This window comes from Octopus bimaculoides, chromosome 25 (genome assembly GCF_046866305.1).
Source record: "Octopus bimaculoides isolate indiv1 chromosome 25, ASM4686630v1, whole genome shotgun sequence".
Classification (NCBI taxonomy): domain Eukaryota; kingdom Metazoa; phylum Mollusca; class Cephalopoda; order Octopoda; family Octopodidae; genus Octopus; species Octopus bimaculoides.
This window is the reverse complement of record NC_142952.1, coordinates 17,159,731-17,178,396: the sequence shown is the minus strand read 5'-3', so window position 1 is coordinate 17,178,396 and position 18,666 is coordinate 17,159,731. Positions and strand designations below refer to the sequence as shown.

Sequence of the window (18,666 nt, the reverse complement as noted above, 5' to 3'; positions counted from 1 at the left end):
ACTAGATTGCTGACATTTATAAATGATTTCTCTCATTGTTTTGATAATGTTATATTCCATCATTAATGAAACTGTCAGGTATGCTAGTATATATATATATATATATATATATATATATATATATATATATATATATAATTATATATATGTGCACCACACCTGTTTATCTCTCTACTCTGCTCCCCAACATTATCATCATTACTGCCCTACAACTAGCATCTCCGTAGCCTCCCCAACTTATTCACCCCTTCCCCAATCTTAACAAATTGCAGATGCTGCCTATCTCCTTCTCACACTCTTCCCCCATACACTCTTGCAAACTGCCATCCCCCCTACCCAGTACTGCTTTTGCTACCTGAGGTGCCACCTGGATACCTCATCACCATTGTTTATCTCCTTGGAGATACCTCTAATTCATTCTGTCTCTCCTAGATGTGAGTAGCCATGTAGCTCCTTTACAACAAGAGTCTGCTCTACCCCGGAGTCTTCCCTCTTACCTTAACCACCATTTAACATACAAATGCAGCTTCCTCGCTCCCTGGGGTTGTTGGCTTACAAGCTACATGGTGACCTCAATAGTGTCAGTAGCACCAAAAAATCACCCAGTACACACTGTGAAGTGGTTGGTGTTACGAAGGGCATCCAACTATAGAAACCATGCCAAAGCTGACACTGGAGTATGATAAAGTCCCTGAACTCATTGGATCCTTTTCAAACTGTCCAACCCAATGTAAACATGAAATGTAGACGTTAAAAAGATGATGATGGTGATAATTGAGATGATATATATATATATATATATATATATACAGGTGGTGAAATAAACATCAGAGATGCTTTACTTCATGCTGAAGGTGCAGCAGCTGCATAATAATGTTGCAAGCTCTTCTTATTGTGACTAAACTTATCTCTTTGTTAGAAACCATTTTATATCTTCAGCAGGTATCTCAGGATCACAAGTGCTTCACCTCTTGGTCTGTATAACTTTGTGTGATTGAGACAACAAGGATCAAAATAAGCTTCCAAGCAGTTTCCGTTTGCCAAATTGACCCACAAAGTATTGGTCAGCCCAGGGCTATAGCAAAAGACACTCACTTAAGCCTAAACACATAGACAGTGCTCTCTCAAAACTATAACAACTTACACAACATGTTCAATAAACTCACCTCACAATACCATAAACGAGCAAACTAGAATAACAGAAGAACCAATAAAATAAACACCCACAACAACACAGAAAATTAGATTTAATACAGCTTTCTCAGCACATTAAAAGACAATACTTTGTACAATGAAAACCAGACGACATCTTCACATGGTCATTCTATTTGCTTAAAAGAGCAGTCAAATCTCCTTTAAATTACACCTTAATTTAAGCAGGATTTAACTGCTGCTAAATTACACATCTTGAAAAGGACGGGACACATTGGATAATGAGTCCAAGATATACAAGGCCTGAGAGAAAGTGAGGATAGTTATGGCTGGAGTTATTTTTGATAACAAATTCCCTTCATTAGGATTGACCTAGAGCTAAGTAGCAGCAACAACAACACTGAAAACAAGTTAATGATGGAATCTCTATGTGGGATGAGGAATGATCTGCTAGAAATAGCATCTAAATTTCCCTCAAAACCACATTCTGCTATCTCAAATACAGGATACATCAGCTAATAGTGTCACTAGATAACACAAAAACATGGGGTGGTCACAGCAGCTTGAATAGCTTTGGTTATAGACCTGTTCCATCAGGGCTGACCTGGGGCTAAAGAATAACAAATGATATTAAATGTTAAATACTATTTCAGTATAGTATTTTTTTTTGTAAAATATTCAAGTTAATGTTATCAACTCACCAGTGCTGTTGTGGTTGTTGTTGTTCTTGTTGTTGTTGCGGCAGTGTCAAACAGCCTTCAGGCTGGACACCAATGAGATATGTCTTGCACACATGCAATGGTATCCTTCTCTGATCGGATAATGTGTTCAACTATTTTTAGCAGACTGACTATTACACACACACACACACACACACACACACACACACACACATACACACACACACACATATACACACACGCACGCACACGCACACACACACACACACATACAAAATATACAAATGCATAAACATACACAGTTTGTCAGTCTATCCCCTGCCCCCCCCCCAAACACTCATATACACTGTGTCGCATATACACACACACACACACACACACACTCACACACACACAATTAGTGTAGGAAACATTACCAGAAGCAGCTGCAGCAATAATGTTTGCGTGCACACACACACACACACACACACACACACCCTTCCCCTCTTCTATATTTCTTTCCTTATTTTTATGGGGGTTTTTTTTGTATTGTTTTTCTTTTTACTGTTTTCAAATTGAGAATCATAAATTATTTCGCTCTGGTTTGATTGGTTGTTTGGTTGGTGAGGGAGGGAGGGAGGAGAAAAGGTGATGGGGGATGGCAGTGCTGATGATAGTGGTAGTGATAGTGATGGTGGTGGTCATGGTGGTGGTAGTGGTGGCAGAAGTTGTGCTGTTGTTGTTGGTGGTGTTGGTGGTGGTGATGGTGGTGGCAGCGGTGCCATTCACTGCAAAACCATAAATCTCTAAAAATCAGTAAATCTTTCTTTCAGAATCTAGGAAACAATGAGGAAGAACACATGTGAAGAGAACATTTCATTTCAGGAATCTCATTTGCTGCCTCTCTTTCTTTCTTTTTATTTTTTCTTTGCTTTTTTTTATTTTACCTTTTTTTTTTTTCTTTCCGGGTCATTTTTGTTGTTGTAAAACTAGTCTTGACCAATTACTGACCAAGAACAAACTCCACATCCATTACCACCTGTTTCACCAGTCGGAGTAAAAACATTTACACACATGAGATCGCCAGCTAACATGAACATGTAATTGATAAAGGCTTGTTGTTGATGTTCTTGATGCTGGTGATAGGAGTAGTAATCGTAGCAGTGGTGGTGGTGGTAGTGTTCATGTTGTTGCCATAATTGCTTAGTTGCTGTTGTTTCCTGGAATTTGCTGTAGTAGTTGGAGATCTTGAACCTGTTTTGGTTGTCGTACTTATTGTTATTGTTGTTGTTGTTATTAGGTAGCCCCTAGCCGGGGGCTATTATGCCTGCCTTCCTTTTTTCACCTAAGACAACAGAGACTGAGATTTGTAGAGGCTGTTTGACTGCAATTTCTTGCAGGAATGACCCTGCAGAACTATGTGGGGTGAGTAGGGTGGGTCGTTTTTCTTTTGAGATGGGCCAGTTTGGAAATGTTTCCATGTCTTGCTGTCCAAAGTGAATAAAAATAAAACCCAGATCATACAAGGCTATCTTTTTCTTGTATCACTCATTGGACTATGGCCATGCTGGAGCACCACCTTGAATGGTGTTAGTTGAATGAATTGATCTTTAGTACTTTGGGGCTTTTTCTTAAAGTCAGGTACTTATTCTATTGCCAAACCACAAGGTTACAGGGATGTAAACAAACTAGCACTGGTTGTTTTGTGGTGGTAGTGTGTGACACACACACACACACACACACACACACACACACACACACACACACACACACACTCAACAGGGTTCCAGACAGCTTCCATCTACCATATTTGTTCACAAGTCATTGGTCAGCCTAGGGCTATAGTGGAAGAGACTTGCTCATGATGCTACACAATGGAATTGAACTGAAAACCACGTGGTTACAAAGTTAGCTTCTTAACCATAGAGGATGCTTGAGCCTGTGCTATAAAAACAGTTCTTTTAAAAAAATTTTCAAACTCACCTGTTGTCATAGCATCTAATTTAATGATGAGAGAGTTTGTGTGGGTCTTGTATGTCACAACATCCAGTGAAGAGCTAAAGTAATTTTTTTCTTTTGGCTTAATCCGAATGGTGAAGGGTTAAGGCCAGTATAGAAATGTGACTTCTGTTTAGTCTTTCAATATCGAATTTTATTATTCATTAACCAAAGATTAATATAGAAAACACTTTTCTGTGCAATTGTGAGGTGCTGGGTTTGTTTCCAGTGTTTGGTGTGTTTAGAAAGTATCTTTAACCATAAGCCTCCATACTTGCTCCAAGCTTTATGAGTGAAGTTGGACACAAAGAAACGATGGAAACCTATCAGATAGACTGTACCTTTAAGTCAAAGAGCCACTCCTGTAACCCATATGTCACGAAGAAGGAGACATTTGCCTTGTTTGGCTTTTTCTTCTTTTCCCTCTCCTTATTCTATTTCTTTTTTGGCATATCTTTTTTTTTATGTTCATCCAATCAAATAATCCATAAAGCTGATTATTATATGCCTCATAAATACACTATTAAACTACAAATTCCCCGCCCACAAGGTAAACTAAAAATATATAAAGTCTTGAAAAAAAAATTTTCAGTGACTGATAAAATTTGCTGTCATTATCAACCTTTTCTACATGTGTGTGTGTGTGTGTGTGTGTGTGTGTGTGTGTGTGTGTGTGTGGTCATCGTTATCCTTTAATGTCTGTTGTCCATGCTGGCCTCGGCTGGACAGCTTGACCAGAACTGACAAGCTGGGGAGCTGCACCAGACTCCTGTCTGATTTGGCAAAGTTTCTGTGGTTGGATGCCTTTCCTAATGCCAACCACTACACACACACACACATTTGTTATACTGTACCCTATAAGATATAGAGTCTACCCCTGACTGCACATAAACATCTTATTTGGTGGGTAGGAAAAGTGGGATCAGCTGAACTGGTTTCACACATATGTGGAGGATCTTATCAGTGATTGATGAGGTCATGAAAGCATGAGTTTAATTCATCAGTTTTCTGCAGGTATCTGATTGAGACGAGTGCATTCATACCTTTGAAAAACTTTGTGTAATAACAATGTGAGCCATTAACTGCCTAATCTAACATCATTGTCATTGTCCTCCTCCTCCTTCAGTCAGGCACTCCACCCGGATTAATGCACCTCTTCCATATCAGATGTCCCTATCGAGTGATGCTGCATAAATGTCTAGCCTAGGTTTTAATCACATTGATACCTTTTGACATCTGAAACATCTCATCTACACATGCTGCAGTTACAGATGATAGCAATGGTTTGCTAACTGCACTGGTTGGTTTTGGTCATTTGCAGTTTGTTCAGCCACTCAGCATCTCGTAATATTCACCATTGGCTCAATAAGATACGTTTGCCAAAATAGTTCACATTCACCATACTCCATCCCATGATTTCAATATATGGCTCAGGTGTTACATGCTATTAAACTCATTGCTGGAACACTGACAGATACTGCTCAGGGTAAGAATAGATCTGGGAACAAGAGTGGCCAAGAGGTGGTCCCACACTCTTCAAAACCCTGGAACTTCAAAACAAGGATGCAGTTTAAAATCATTAACTGCCTAACCTTATTTAGCATATTGCATAAAATGCCAAATATATTCTGTATATTATGACAGTGGAGGCGCAATGGCCCAGTGGTTAGGGCAGCAGACTCACGGTCATAGGATCGCGGTTTCGATTCCCAGACCGGGCGTTGTGAGTGTTTATTGAGCAAAAACACCTAAAGCTCCACGAAGCTCCGGCAGGGGATGGTGGCGAACCCTGCTGTACTCTTTCACCACAACTTTCTCTCACTCTTACTTCCTGGTTCTGTTGTGCCTGTAATTCGGGGGGGGGGGGGGTTCAGCCTTGTCATGCTGTGTCACGCTGAATCTCCCCGAGAACTACGTTAAGGGTACACGTGTCTGTGGAGAGCTCAGCCACTTGCATGTTAATTTCACGAGCAGGCTGTTCGGTTGAGATCGGATCAACTGGAACCCTTGACGTCGTAAGCGACGGAGTGCCGACAACAACAACAATTATGACAGCACTTTTACAATACTACTGGGAGTCAAGATCTCAATAATTATATGTACAATTATAAATATAATAATTAATTGTAACAGAATGTGTTTCTCTGGTGAATTTCAGATAGACATCATCAAGAAGTGATCACCACCTTCTTCAGTTAATTAATTAGCTGAATCAAATAACAAATAAACACCTCCTTGAGTTAATTAATTAGCCAAAACAAACACCTCCCTGACTCTTTAGCCTCCTTGTCTTCTCGTACTGTTTATCTGTCTTTTGTGTGGGTCTTGTTTTCTCTCTTCATGGAAATGAAGTCATTAAGTAAGTGTCTATGCTAACGAAGACACAACCAACTGTTTTGTCTTCGTTAGCATGTTGTAACAATATCTGACAACAACAGTGAGAATTTATAATAGAGTGTAGTTAGGGAATGTTTGTTATTATATGGTGTACAGATTAGGAATTGTAGACAAGAAGGGTAATTGAAGGTGGGTGGAGGTGGATAGGGGAGTGACACACTGCTTTGGAGGAGGAGGAAAAAGAGGATGGAGTGGGGAGGGTTGTCATAGCAACTAAGCAAATCCAATAGCAGCAGACTGCAGGGAAGTTTGTGCAAATCTTCAAATAAATAAAATAAGAAACTAAAAGCTGTCAAAATAATGTTCAGAACAGAAGATTTATTATAGTTGTTGTTGTTGTTGTGGTGGTGGTGGTGGTGGTGGATGGTCGGTGGTGATAGTGTTGATGACAATGATGTTTAGCACCAAATTCATAACCAAGGGTGTTCCAAGCATGACCATCCTGTCATTTTATAACACATCAAGTGATCACACAGAGGCTTCCCTCATTGGTTTAAAGGTGATAATGGCTATAGGTGAGTTTTTATCCCTAATTTTGGTAAGGTGTGACAATAGTTCAGTCCCTAGTAAATGCACCTGACTTCCTTTACTCTTCTTTACAGTTGCAATTCCCAGCTGTTACCATTAATCTGAAGAAAGATTATCCATGTTTGACTGAATATTCCACCAGAGATTCAAACAAAGGTTCCTAAAGTGGCTGATATAAAGCATCAATAAAGTCCAGGAGGTTGACAAATTTTAAATTTGAAATCTTAAAATTTGAACACTCAAGCAAACTTCTTGTCACATAGGCTTGGTTGTAAGAAGTTTGCTTTCCAGCCTCATATTCACAGGTTCAATCCCACTGCATGGCATCTCAGGCAAGCATTTACTACTATAGCCCTGGACTGACCAAAGTTTCTGAGCAAATTTGATGAGCAGAAACTCAAAAGAAACCTGTCGAATATATATATATATGTGTGTATGTGTGCACACACACGTGTGTGTGTATTTTGTCACCCATCAACACTTGACAACTGGTGTTAGTTTGTTTATGTCCCCCATAACTTAGTGGATTGGCAAAAGAGACTGATAGAATAAGTACTAAGCTTAAAAAGATAATTACTGGAGTTGATTTATTCAACTAAACCTTTCAAGGCAGTGCCCCAGCATGGCCACAGTCCAATAACAGAAATGCACAAAAGATAAAAGATCTATAATCCCTGCCTTTGTGACATGGAAAAGCAGTGACAGCCAAAGTAACTTACCATGTGTCACCAAGGCATGACACAAACATAACAAAGAACACTTTTCATGATTTGGCAACTTTCCTATGTCATGAAGCTACACATGTAGCAGAGGAAAATATTTCTTAATTTTTTCCCCAATATGTACTGTAAGAAGCTTTCAACGACATAGTTTGGGGCTCAGCCCCACTGCATGACACCTTGGGGAAATGTCTTGTACTAAAGCTCCAGGCTGACCAAAACCTTGTGAGTAGATTTGGTTGACAGAAACTAAAAGAAATCCATCATGTGTGTGTGTGTGTGTGTGTGTGTGTGTGTGTGTGTGTGTGTATTTGTGTGTTTGTGACAAATTTCAACTTCTAAAGCAAATTCACTGCAGTTACCATGGTAAAAATGTGTAAAAATATGCCATATCTGTCCAGTGCTACTCCCTGCTGGATTCCCACACATGCTTCTAGCTCTTTAGCCATTACCAATGGGAAATACCAAAGAGAGGCAACTCTGATCAGACTTAAATAAAGCTGTAGCTTTAAAACACAGTCAACAGCATTGACTGAGTTGTACCATTAGACTGCCAAGTCAGAAAAAGTTACAGCAGTGGCAAACAGTGTTTAGGCAAAAGCAAGCTTTAGGTTAGAATATGTTTGTGACATATTTCAACTTCTAAACACAAATTCACTGCAGTCACCGTGGTAAAAAGGTGTAATAACACTATATCTGCCCAGTGCTGCCCCCCACCCATTGGATTCCGACACGTTTCTGGTTCTTTATTCGTTATCAATGGGAAATACCACTATCAATAGGAAATGCCATTATCAATGAGAAATATGTATATGTATGTATCTATGTGTGTGTGTTTTTGTGTTTGTATTTGTCCCCCACTACCACCACTACCACCACTTGACAACTGGTGATGGTTTGTTTATGTCCTTATAACTTTACAGTTCAACAAAGACAAACCACTAGAATAAGTAGCAGGCTTAAACAATAAGTACCGGGGTCAATTTATTCATTTAAACCCCTCAAAGCAGTGCTCCAGCATGGCCACGGTCGATTGATTGAAATAATTAACAGGTAAAAGGTAAACTTTGAAAGTTCTCATACTAATATTTTACTGAGCATTTGACCGAGCTGAATGAAGGCCATGTAAGTCAGTGATGGGGTCAACACATTCAAAAGAGTAGGAACTCCTGGTTTAGATAATGAGAAACCATTTGATGGTGGCCTAGCAACACCCATTAAATATTTATTATACATATTCATTTGTCCATTGTCATCTCAGCTGTTGCCGGGAATGTGTTGGCTGTTTAGATATTATACAAATATTTAGGTCTCACATTCTATAAATATTTGGGACTCAAATAATACAACCTTCTCCACCTGTAGGCAGAGGGTAAACAGATATGCCCTACAAATCTGTTTGTAGAGCAAACAGATTCAGATTAATCTTCTGCAGTTCAATGCAAATGTAATTATCTAACAGTTATTTCAGTTTTGTGTTTTTCACAAAATTATGCTGCAAATAAAGTATCTATTTTAATCATTGATAATCCTTAACTCCACCCCATCTGACTGGTATTAATATGTAAGTTTCAAATTCTTGGATTCTGTCACACGGTCTATAAATATTTACTTTTTACTTTCCATAAAAATTTAGGTATTATATAACATGAACACCACTGGAGCCTACATTCAGTAAATATTTCGATTTTATAATAATAATCCTTTCTACAATAGGCACAAGGCCAAAAATTTGGGTGCAAAGGAAGTGGGTGGCTAGTCATTTACATTGACCCCAGTGCTCAACTGATATTTATCGACTCCAAAACAATGAAAGACAAAGGGTGAGGTCGACCTCGGTAGAATTTGAACTCAGAACATGAAGCTGATGGAAATGAAGGGAAGCATTTTGTCTGGTATGCGGAGGACTCAGCCAACTCACCTCTTTCGGTTTTATAATAATAATGAGCTTATTGTATACAATGCTCAGGCCCCCTACAGCTTGTTGGAAAAGGGTAAAAGCAGGGATAGAAAGTAGCAATTAAATCAAGGAAAGACAGCATTGATATCCAAAAGTACATGCATAGTACACAAGATAAAATACAAGAAGACAGAATAGTGAACAGTAAAAGAGCCAAAGAGAGGAATAGGCACATATTGTACACATGTTTCAGAGTTACATCTCATAAAAATTTACATTTAACAGTTTTGGTGAAATAAAACACGATAAAATTAATTACCAAAGAATTTGATAGTTTACAGCGAGGTTTTCACTGCTATAGGAAAGACATACAGCTGTAAAGAATATTCTTCAGACAATATACCAATAAATAAGTAGTAGTAGTAGTAGTAGCAGCAGCAACAGAGTAGGGGTAACAGTGGTGGTGGTGGTGGTGGTGGTGGTGGTGGTAGTGGTGGTGGCAATGGTAGAAGTAGTGGTGGCAGCACTGGTGACAATAGCAGCAGCAGCAGTAGTAGTAGTAGTAGTTTTTGTTTAATTCCCAAATCCAACCTGATTTGACAGACTTATGATCAAAGGCATTCCACCAGTGACCATCCTGTTTATTTTTCTTTTCTTTTTTATATCTAGAACTACAAAGCCCAGTGTGTTGTTGCTTTCGGCACTGTGATTCAAGGGAAATCAGTTGAGTAACTACATGGTGCAGTGGTGGGGGAGCTCTTCAGTCATCGGTTAAATTTTACCCAAGTTCAATTTTGAAACCACCCACTGCTGCCAAGTGCAACTATCTGAAATGCATGCAGGGTGACAAAATCACTCTGCATGCCCTTGTGCAGTGTCCAAGTGTGGCTGAACTGTGGAATTACATGAAACAGCTGTTGTCATGTGAAGAACAAATCCAGCCATCAGCCAAGTCCATGATCAGCATTGCCCCACCACCTGTGAGGCAGGCAGTGTCCATCTGCCTAGTGGCTATGGTGAAGGAAGTTGTGTAGTGGACAAGATTGAAAGGATTGAGGCTAGACACATTCCTCTTCAAACAATCCCACTAAGGTCCACTAAGAAAGAAAAGTGGGGGTGGAGTGAGAAGTACCCTCTCTCTCCCAATGAATTTGTCAAAATATGGGTGACTACGACAAAGACTGTTAAGGCAAAAGGACCTACTCTAAGTATACCCCTATAGTTTGGAGTATGACAGTAAGGCAGGGTATTGTGCCCTTGATGGTCAAGGTGATCCTGGATTTGAGGGTTTCCTTGATTGGCCCTATTTGGAAGTTTCTCAAGTATCAGGAGCACTGCATCATAAATGTGCTCACTTTTACTCTTTTACTTGTTTCAGTCATTTGACTGTGGCCATGCTGGAGCACTGCCTTTAGTTGAGAAAATTGACCCCAGGACTTATTCTTTGAAAGCCTAGTACTTATTCTATTGGTCGCTTTTGCCGAACCGCTAAGTTACAGGGATGTAAACACACCAGCATCAGTTGTCAAGCAATGTTGGGGGAACAAACACAGACACACATACATATATATATATATATATATACATATATATATATACATATACATATATACGACAGGCTTCTTTCAGTTTCCGTCTACCAAATCCACTCACAAGGCTTTGGTCGGCCCGAGGCTATAGAAGACACTTGGCCAAGATGCCACGTGGTGGGACTGAACCCGAAACCATGTGGTTCGTAAGCAAGCTACTTACCGCGCAGCCACTCCTAGGCCTATGTATACTTTTATTTAATTTCCCACTCCTCTCCCTTTCTTTCCTTCATCTTTCATGTAAACCCCAACACAAATTCTTAACTCTTTGTAATGACCCCCTCATCAAGTGCCACTGTGGAAAATAAAAGAAATCATCATCATCATCATCATAATTATTTTTAAGGTGTTGAGGTTTGAGGTTGATAGGTTTGAGGTTTTCGCTTATTTACGACTTGATTTCTTAATTTCACCAGAGTGTAAATACCTATAATTGTGATACTTATAAAAAAAAGCTTAATTCAGTTCAATTGAAAAGAATGGGTAAACAATGCATTATTATTTGCAAAAAAATTTATCTGCATGCAGGGTAGGCATCACCCTTCCAATACCTTTTTTTTCATATTCTTTTTTGTGCCAACTTGAGGCATTCTGTCACAATGTGTGCCACTGTCTCATTTCAAATTCCATAGGCTTTACATTTTTCTGACACATTCTCTCCATTATTATTTTTTCTCAAGTTGTTTGTTTTTACCATTTGATCTTGGGCTGCTACAATTAGGTTCTACTTCAATTGCCCCTTTTATAACCAAGCCCAGGATTTTGTTCCACATACGTCTTAAGTGGCTCTCCAAAATTGGCCATGCAGAGGTTTCTCTTCAATCTATCAGACGTGCTCTCTTTGTATTTCATTCTTGTCCTTTTCTCCTATTACGTGTTTGATCAAATGTTCTTTATTTATTGCCTTAAGTAGTTTTTTTGTACTGCTCTGTAAATATTCTACTACACTTTTCTTTCCATCTGTACACATTCTTCTATTGCTATTAAGCCTCTTCCATCTTGATCTAGGCTTTCAGATGGTAGTCACCATACATTGTCAACAACTTTCTAATTTTTCTGGCAAGTTTCTTTATACCATTTTTGGTCCCGTCTATAATTCCAACTCCATATCAAATTAAGGATATTGTTCTTGAATTTATTGCTTCAATAAGATTTTTTGAATTCAGCTTTGACTGCAATAATTTTCTTACTCTTCTTGTGTACTCACTACTGGTCATTGATTTCATTTCTTCATTTTTTTTTATTTTGTCTGCTTCCAGTATTTCCAAGTACTAATACCACTATCCTTTCTCAATTGCTCTCATTGTTCATCCATTTGGCATTTCAATTCCCTGATTTCTTTCAAATCTTCCTCATTTCATTTTCAATATAGTGCACTTTTCTGTCCCAAATTCCATACCTATGTCATTTGAGAAAATGCAGATAGTATGTACAACACTTCCAAACTGTTTCTCCTTTTCCACATAAACTTTTATATCATCCATGAAAAGGAAATAATTTATCTGACCATTTAATTTTCCGAAACCGTAAGCAATTCTAACTTTTCGTAGTATCATAGTGAGTGGTGACATGGTTAATATGAATAGTAATGGAGATAAGCTATCACCTTGGAATATTCCATGTCTGATGTTCACTTTTCCAAGTTTTAGTTTTCCTCTAATCAGTTCAGTATTCCAATGTTTCATACTTTCATTATGCATTTTCTCTATGTTTTTTGCTATTTCAAACATACTCATTGGTTTACCACATGTGTGGTACCATGTCATATGCTTTTTTGTAATCTAGCCATGCTACATTCAGTCTTGTCAATCTGTGTCTACAATTTCTAATTGTCATTTTATCAAATAATAAATGATCTTTTGTTGCCTTACTCGCTTTCCTGCATCCTTTCTGTTCTTCTGGTCGTAGATTGTTACTTTTCAGATGGGTGTATAACTCTTCCACTGGTCATAAGCTTCCATACAAGTGGTAAACAGGTTATAGGTCGAAAATTTGATGCAAGTTCCCTTTCAAGGGATCCTTGAAACATGGCAGCATTCATCCACTTGTCATCCAGGCAGGAATGTGACCTTGCTGCACAAAGTCATCCAGTTGCGCAATAATCCTTTCATGCAACTGTGTAAAATTCTTCAGCTCATAGCCTTGAACTCCATCCGGGCCTGGTCCTTTCTAATTTGCTATTTTTTTAAACTTCTGTCTCACTGTATATAGATTAATTCTGACATCATCATCATCATCATCACCATCACCATCACCATCATCATCATCACCATCACCATCATCATCATCATCCTCATCATTTATGGTAGCAAGCTGGCAGAATCATTAGTGCACTAGATGAAATGCTCAGCAGTATTTTGCCCATCGCTACATTCTGAGTTCAAATTTCACCAAGGTCAACTTTAACTTTCATCCTTTTGGGGTTGATAAAATAAATACCAGTTGAATACTGGGGTCAATATAACTGACTCATCCCCTCCCCCAAAACTGCTGCCCTTGAGGCAAAATATGAAACCATTATTATTACTATATTCTTCTTCTTCTTCTTATTATTATTATTATTATTATTTTATATCAAAAGATATTCGCAACAAAACTAGCAAAGATAGTATTATATATAAAAACAAAACTGACGGAATAAAAAAAAAAGTTTTCTATGTCATTTCAATGCTAAAGGTACTTGTGAATCACTACGTAGAACAACTCAATGAAAATCAATTAGATTGTGTATTTATTTCCCCAATGAAATCTATCCCGAACCAGTTTTAGATTATTTAAACACTCCGTCATTACTCACTGATAACAATCTTACAACAGACTGTGTAATCTAATTAACAGGCATAAATGTTTGAGTGGGTGGAGTGTTTCCCAGCTTCCAAGCATTTGTTTCTATTTAACCCTGGGTCAACTCTTATCAAGCCAGTCTATGTGTGACCTAAAGGTTTTCCAGTCATGACTGTCCAGTCTTCTAGGAATATTTTAAAAATATTTTTCTTATTTCAGTCATTGGATCATGGCCACACTGGGGCACTACATTGTAGAACTTTAGTTGAACAAACTGATCCCAGCAGTTATATTTATTTTAAGCTCGATAATGATTCTGTTGATCTCTAATGGCGAGCCACTAAGTTATGTAAGTGTAAACAAACCAACATCTGTTAAGTGCTGGTGGTGGGACAAACACAGAGACAAATACACACACACACACACGATGGGCTTCTTTCAGTTCAGCTTCCAGTTTCTGCCTACCAAATCAACTAATTAAGCTTTGGTCGGCATGAAACTATAGTAGAAAACACCTACCCAAAGTGCCATGCAGTGGGATTGAATCCAGAACAATGTGGCTGGAAAGCAAACTTCTTACCACATGTCTATGTATGTGTAAGGCTACATTATTTAATATTAGCTTTGTCCTATTTTGTCTCATCAGAATTCATTATCCAGTATATCCTTCATTCTTTAGTCTTTTATTAGGTAGGATGTAGGTTAAGGGAGATTTTGCTGATATTTCTAGTAAATTGATAAACCACATAGATCTCCTCTCATTGGCTTGGTTTGATTTCCAATAAACTGTTAATGTTTAATTTCAGGTCTGCCTTGGTTAACCATACTTATGAGTAAATGCATCTCTACCATGACCACCACAACTTGAACTTCTATTTACACTATCTTAAAATAATGACCTCATATAGTGCTATTTCATTTAACACTGCATTTTTAGGAACATATCTCATGTGCTAATCAAGGTGTTACTGTATACTGATATCATTTAACCTGATGCAAGGTTTATTTTTGTATCAAAGCAGAGTTGTAGTGAGAATTATAGTCAATAAGATCAACCCCATTATATTACGGGTAATTATCCCATCAAGTCTTTGTTGTTGTAAGTCATAATACATTATATACTACTATACACTCACATACATATATACACCTCCATGTACACAGGCATATATATATATATATATATATATATATATATATACACCCCCATGTACATACACACATATATATGAGGGGGTACTGAAAAGTTCCTGGCTTTAAGGGTTTTGTGAAAGGCCTGGTTGGAGGCCAAAACTTCTGAGTTCTTTTACAGATCTTAGTAAATCTGAAGGACCACTGCAATAAGTGTGTGAATCTGAGAAGGGAATATGTAAAATAAAATCATAATTGAGTGTATTTTTTTTTACCCCAAACCAGGAACTTTTTAGCACTCCCTTGTATATACACTCCCACATTTGTACATATATACACATGCTCGTCTGCACTGTCATACACATACACAAACCCATGTACAAAACACACACACACGTGCACACACACACACTCTCACACACACACATATATATACCCACATACACATATACACCCATGTTTTTCTTTAAATGGATCTTCCATCAGTTCTGATGGTTGTTCTGTTTGGTGAATAGGACAGTTACCTCATTGAACCAGTAAATGGCTGATTATTCCACAGGCAACTGTGCCCTCGATGTAATAAAACATACACGTGATATTGTGTGACAAGGAGCCCGGGCCTATCAATGATACATACAACCACCCATCCAACAGGCTTCAACACAGTTTCTGTCTCCAATTTCACTCAGAAGGTTTTGGTTGATCTGACACTGTGATCTAAAGCAATTGCTCAACATGCTGTCATGTGGTATTGAACCCAGAACTTCATGATCCGCAAATGAACTTCATAAGCATTCAGCCATGCCTGTACCCACCTCACACACACACACACTCATATCTTTTACTTGTTTCAGCCATTGGACTGTGGCCATGCAGAGTTTAGTCAAACAAATCAACTCTAGTACTTATTTTTTTGTTTTAAGCCTTTCTTACTGAACCACTAAGTGATGTGGATGTAAACAAACAAACACCAGTTGTCAAGCTGTGATGGGGAACAAACACAAAGACACACATACATAAATACACACACATGATGAGCTTCTTTCAGTTTCCTCTATCAAATCCGCTTACAAGGCTTTGGTCAGCCCAGAGTTATAGTAGAAGACACTTGCCCAAGGTGCCATGCAGTGGGACTGAACCTGGAACCATGTGGTTGAAAAGCAAACTGCTTACCACACAGCCACACCTGTACCTGCAGACACACAGACACATTTTGGTACATATGCTCACTATACTGAACACACAAACACACACACATGTGTTGCATGTGTGGAGAGAGAGAGAGAGAGAGAGAGAGAGAGAGAGAGAGAGAGAGAGAGAGAGAGAGAGAGAGAGAGAGAGAGAGAGAGAGAGAGAGAGAGAGAGAGAGAGAACCATTTGATTTGTGAGAAATAACAGCCAAATATCCTTCAGACCACAGTCTATCATCTTGGTCTCACAGAACTTTGCACAGGTAGATGTCTATAAAAAGATGGGAGAAGGTTGTGATTGGACACTCTTAAGCATGGGTCTGCTGCTTGATCAGGGCTCAGCAGGGCTAAGCTGCTACTATTACTACTACTGCCACTACTACAGTTGATGCTAGTACTACTTCTACTACTGTTGCTGCTGCTGCTACTATTATTATTATTGCTGCTGGTGTTACTACTATTACCACTACTGCTTAACGTGGAAAGCTGGCAGAATTATTAACATGCCGGGTGAAATGCCTAGCAGTATTTTGTCTGTCGCTACATTCTGAGTTCAAATTCTGCTGAGGTCAACTTTGCTTTTCATCCTTTCGGGGTCACTTAAATAAGTACCAGTTACACACTGGGGTCAATATAATTGACTTAATCCCTTCCCCCAAGTTCAAGGCCTTGTACTTCCAATAGAAAGAATTATTGCTACTACTACTCCTACTATGTCTACAATTACTGCCACCACTACCACCACCATCACCACCACCACCACTACCACTACCACTACTACTACTGCCACTTCCACTGACACATACCTATGCATCAAACACACAAAAATATGCATACCCCATACATCACACACACACACACACACGCACACACACACACACCCATACAGACACACACGTACACATCTTGTTGAGTAAATTTTCAACTCAGAGCGTAAAACTTATCAATATTAAAATCCTGAAATATTAAATAGAATTATGATAAGAGGTGTTAAAGTTTATGTTACCAAATTAATTAAATATTAAATGACTAATTAAATATAGGTGTAGCTGTGTGATTTGCTTCCCAATGACATGGTTCCCGGTTCAGTCCCACTGTGTGGAATCTTGGGTGAGTGTTTTCTACTATAGTCCCAGGCTATGAATGGATTTGAGAGATGGAAACGAAAAAAGTCTGTCGTGTATGTGTGTCCTTGTCTTGACATTGTAAAACAGATGTAAAGGAGTGTCCCTGTCATGCAAGCAGAGTCATTCATTTCCAATATTCTTCAAGAACATGTCTGGTCGTGAGGAAATATTACCTTGCTTGGAAACAGGTGATAGTTGGTGACAGGAAGAGCATCCAGCCATAGAAAAAACCTGCTTCAATAAATTCTGTCTGACTCATTCAAACATGGAAATGTGGATGTTAAATAATTATGATGATGATGATGATTATTATTATTATTATTATTATTATTCAATCAGTTGTATATCAGTATTGATATCCAATCACAAGGCAATGATTATGGTTTATTCTTTTGACCACAGACAGATTTGAAACCAGAATATAAAGGAACACAGCTAAATGCCACAAGGAATGTTGTCCAGTATTTTTTCTGATTCTGCTGATTTACCAACACCAACCAGTACCAACCAGTTCCAACCAGTTCTAGTACCAGCCAATACATATCAATATAGAAATCTTAAAGTGCTTATGAAATTACTTTGAGTAAGGAAAAAGATTAATTGACTAGTTATGTTAACGAACTGATTAAATATTGATATTCAATCAGTTACATTGTGACTATTATTATTATTATTTTGACTTTAGCGGCTAATAAATGAAGTGATAATAATAATAATAATAATAATTATCATTATTATTATTATTATTTGTTGTTGTTGTTGTTAAAAGAAATCATTATTGTTATTTAAGTGGTGAGCATGCGGAATCATTAGCATGCCGAGAAAAATGTTTAATGGCACTTCATCCATCTTTACATTTTGAGTTCAAATTCCATTGAGGTTGATTTTACCTTTTGTCTGTTCAGAATCGATAAAATGAGTACCAGTTGTGCACTGGGGCCAATGCAATTGACTTACCCCCTCCCCCAAACTTGCTGGATTTGTGCCAAAATTTGAAATCATTGTTATCATTGTTGTTGTCATTACTGTCGCAAATGTATTTGTTTCTATAGATTTCTTACTGCAAATGTAATGGCTGGTAGAGGCTTCATAACAGTATTGTAGGGCCCTGGGCTCATGCATACACAACCACATCTTACACAGACCCGGTGGTGGTGGGAGAGGGGGCCCAAGCAACTGCCCAACATGCCCATGCCTTAAGATAGCACTGATGGCTGGTGTTTGCTGTCTTAGTTATTTAACCCTAGGTCAGCAATGGTTGTGCATTCCAGTTATGACCATCCCTTGCTTTACTCATAGCTATGACTACATTATTATCCAATTTGTCCTCCCTATATATAAGTTTCAGAGAAATTTCACTGCTATTTCTAGCTGACTGAGCAACCACCTAGAAGTTTCATTTTTGTTGCTGGTGTTGGTTGAAGCTGGTTGATGTATATTTGTTATTGATGGTGGTGATGGTGCTGATAATATTTTTGGTGTTGATGTGTCA

The 18,666-nt window shown here is 38.4% G+C and overlaps 1 protein-coding gene and 1 long non-coding RNA gene across 6 annotated transcripts in view; one reads left to right on the top strand and one right to left on the bottom strand.

The window, feature by feature from the left end:
- Positions 1-18,666, bottom strand: part of LOC106879130 (uncharacterized) — a 66,942-nt gene that overhangs the window by 18,934 nt on the left and 29,342 nt on the right. For 2 of the 5 annotated variants that reach the window (XM_052976355.2, XM_052976354.2), the window contains exon 1: positions 1,854-2,287. The exons of 2 other annotated variants lie outside the window; for them this stretch is intronic. The gene's annotated coding sequence lies outside the window, so the exon portion shown is untranslated. Of the gene's footprint in view, positions 1-1,853; positions 2,288-18,666 lie in introns of those variants that run through there. One more of the 5 variants, XM_052976352.2, reaches the window with a different exon arrangement.
- Positions 6,528-17,823, top strand: LOC128250692 (uncharacterized). Its single transcript, XR_008266694.2, has 3 exons — positions 6,528-6,721; positions 17,091-17,157; positions 17,577-17,823. It is a non-coding gene; the product is annotated as an uncharacterized LOC128250692 (long non-coding RNA).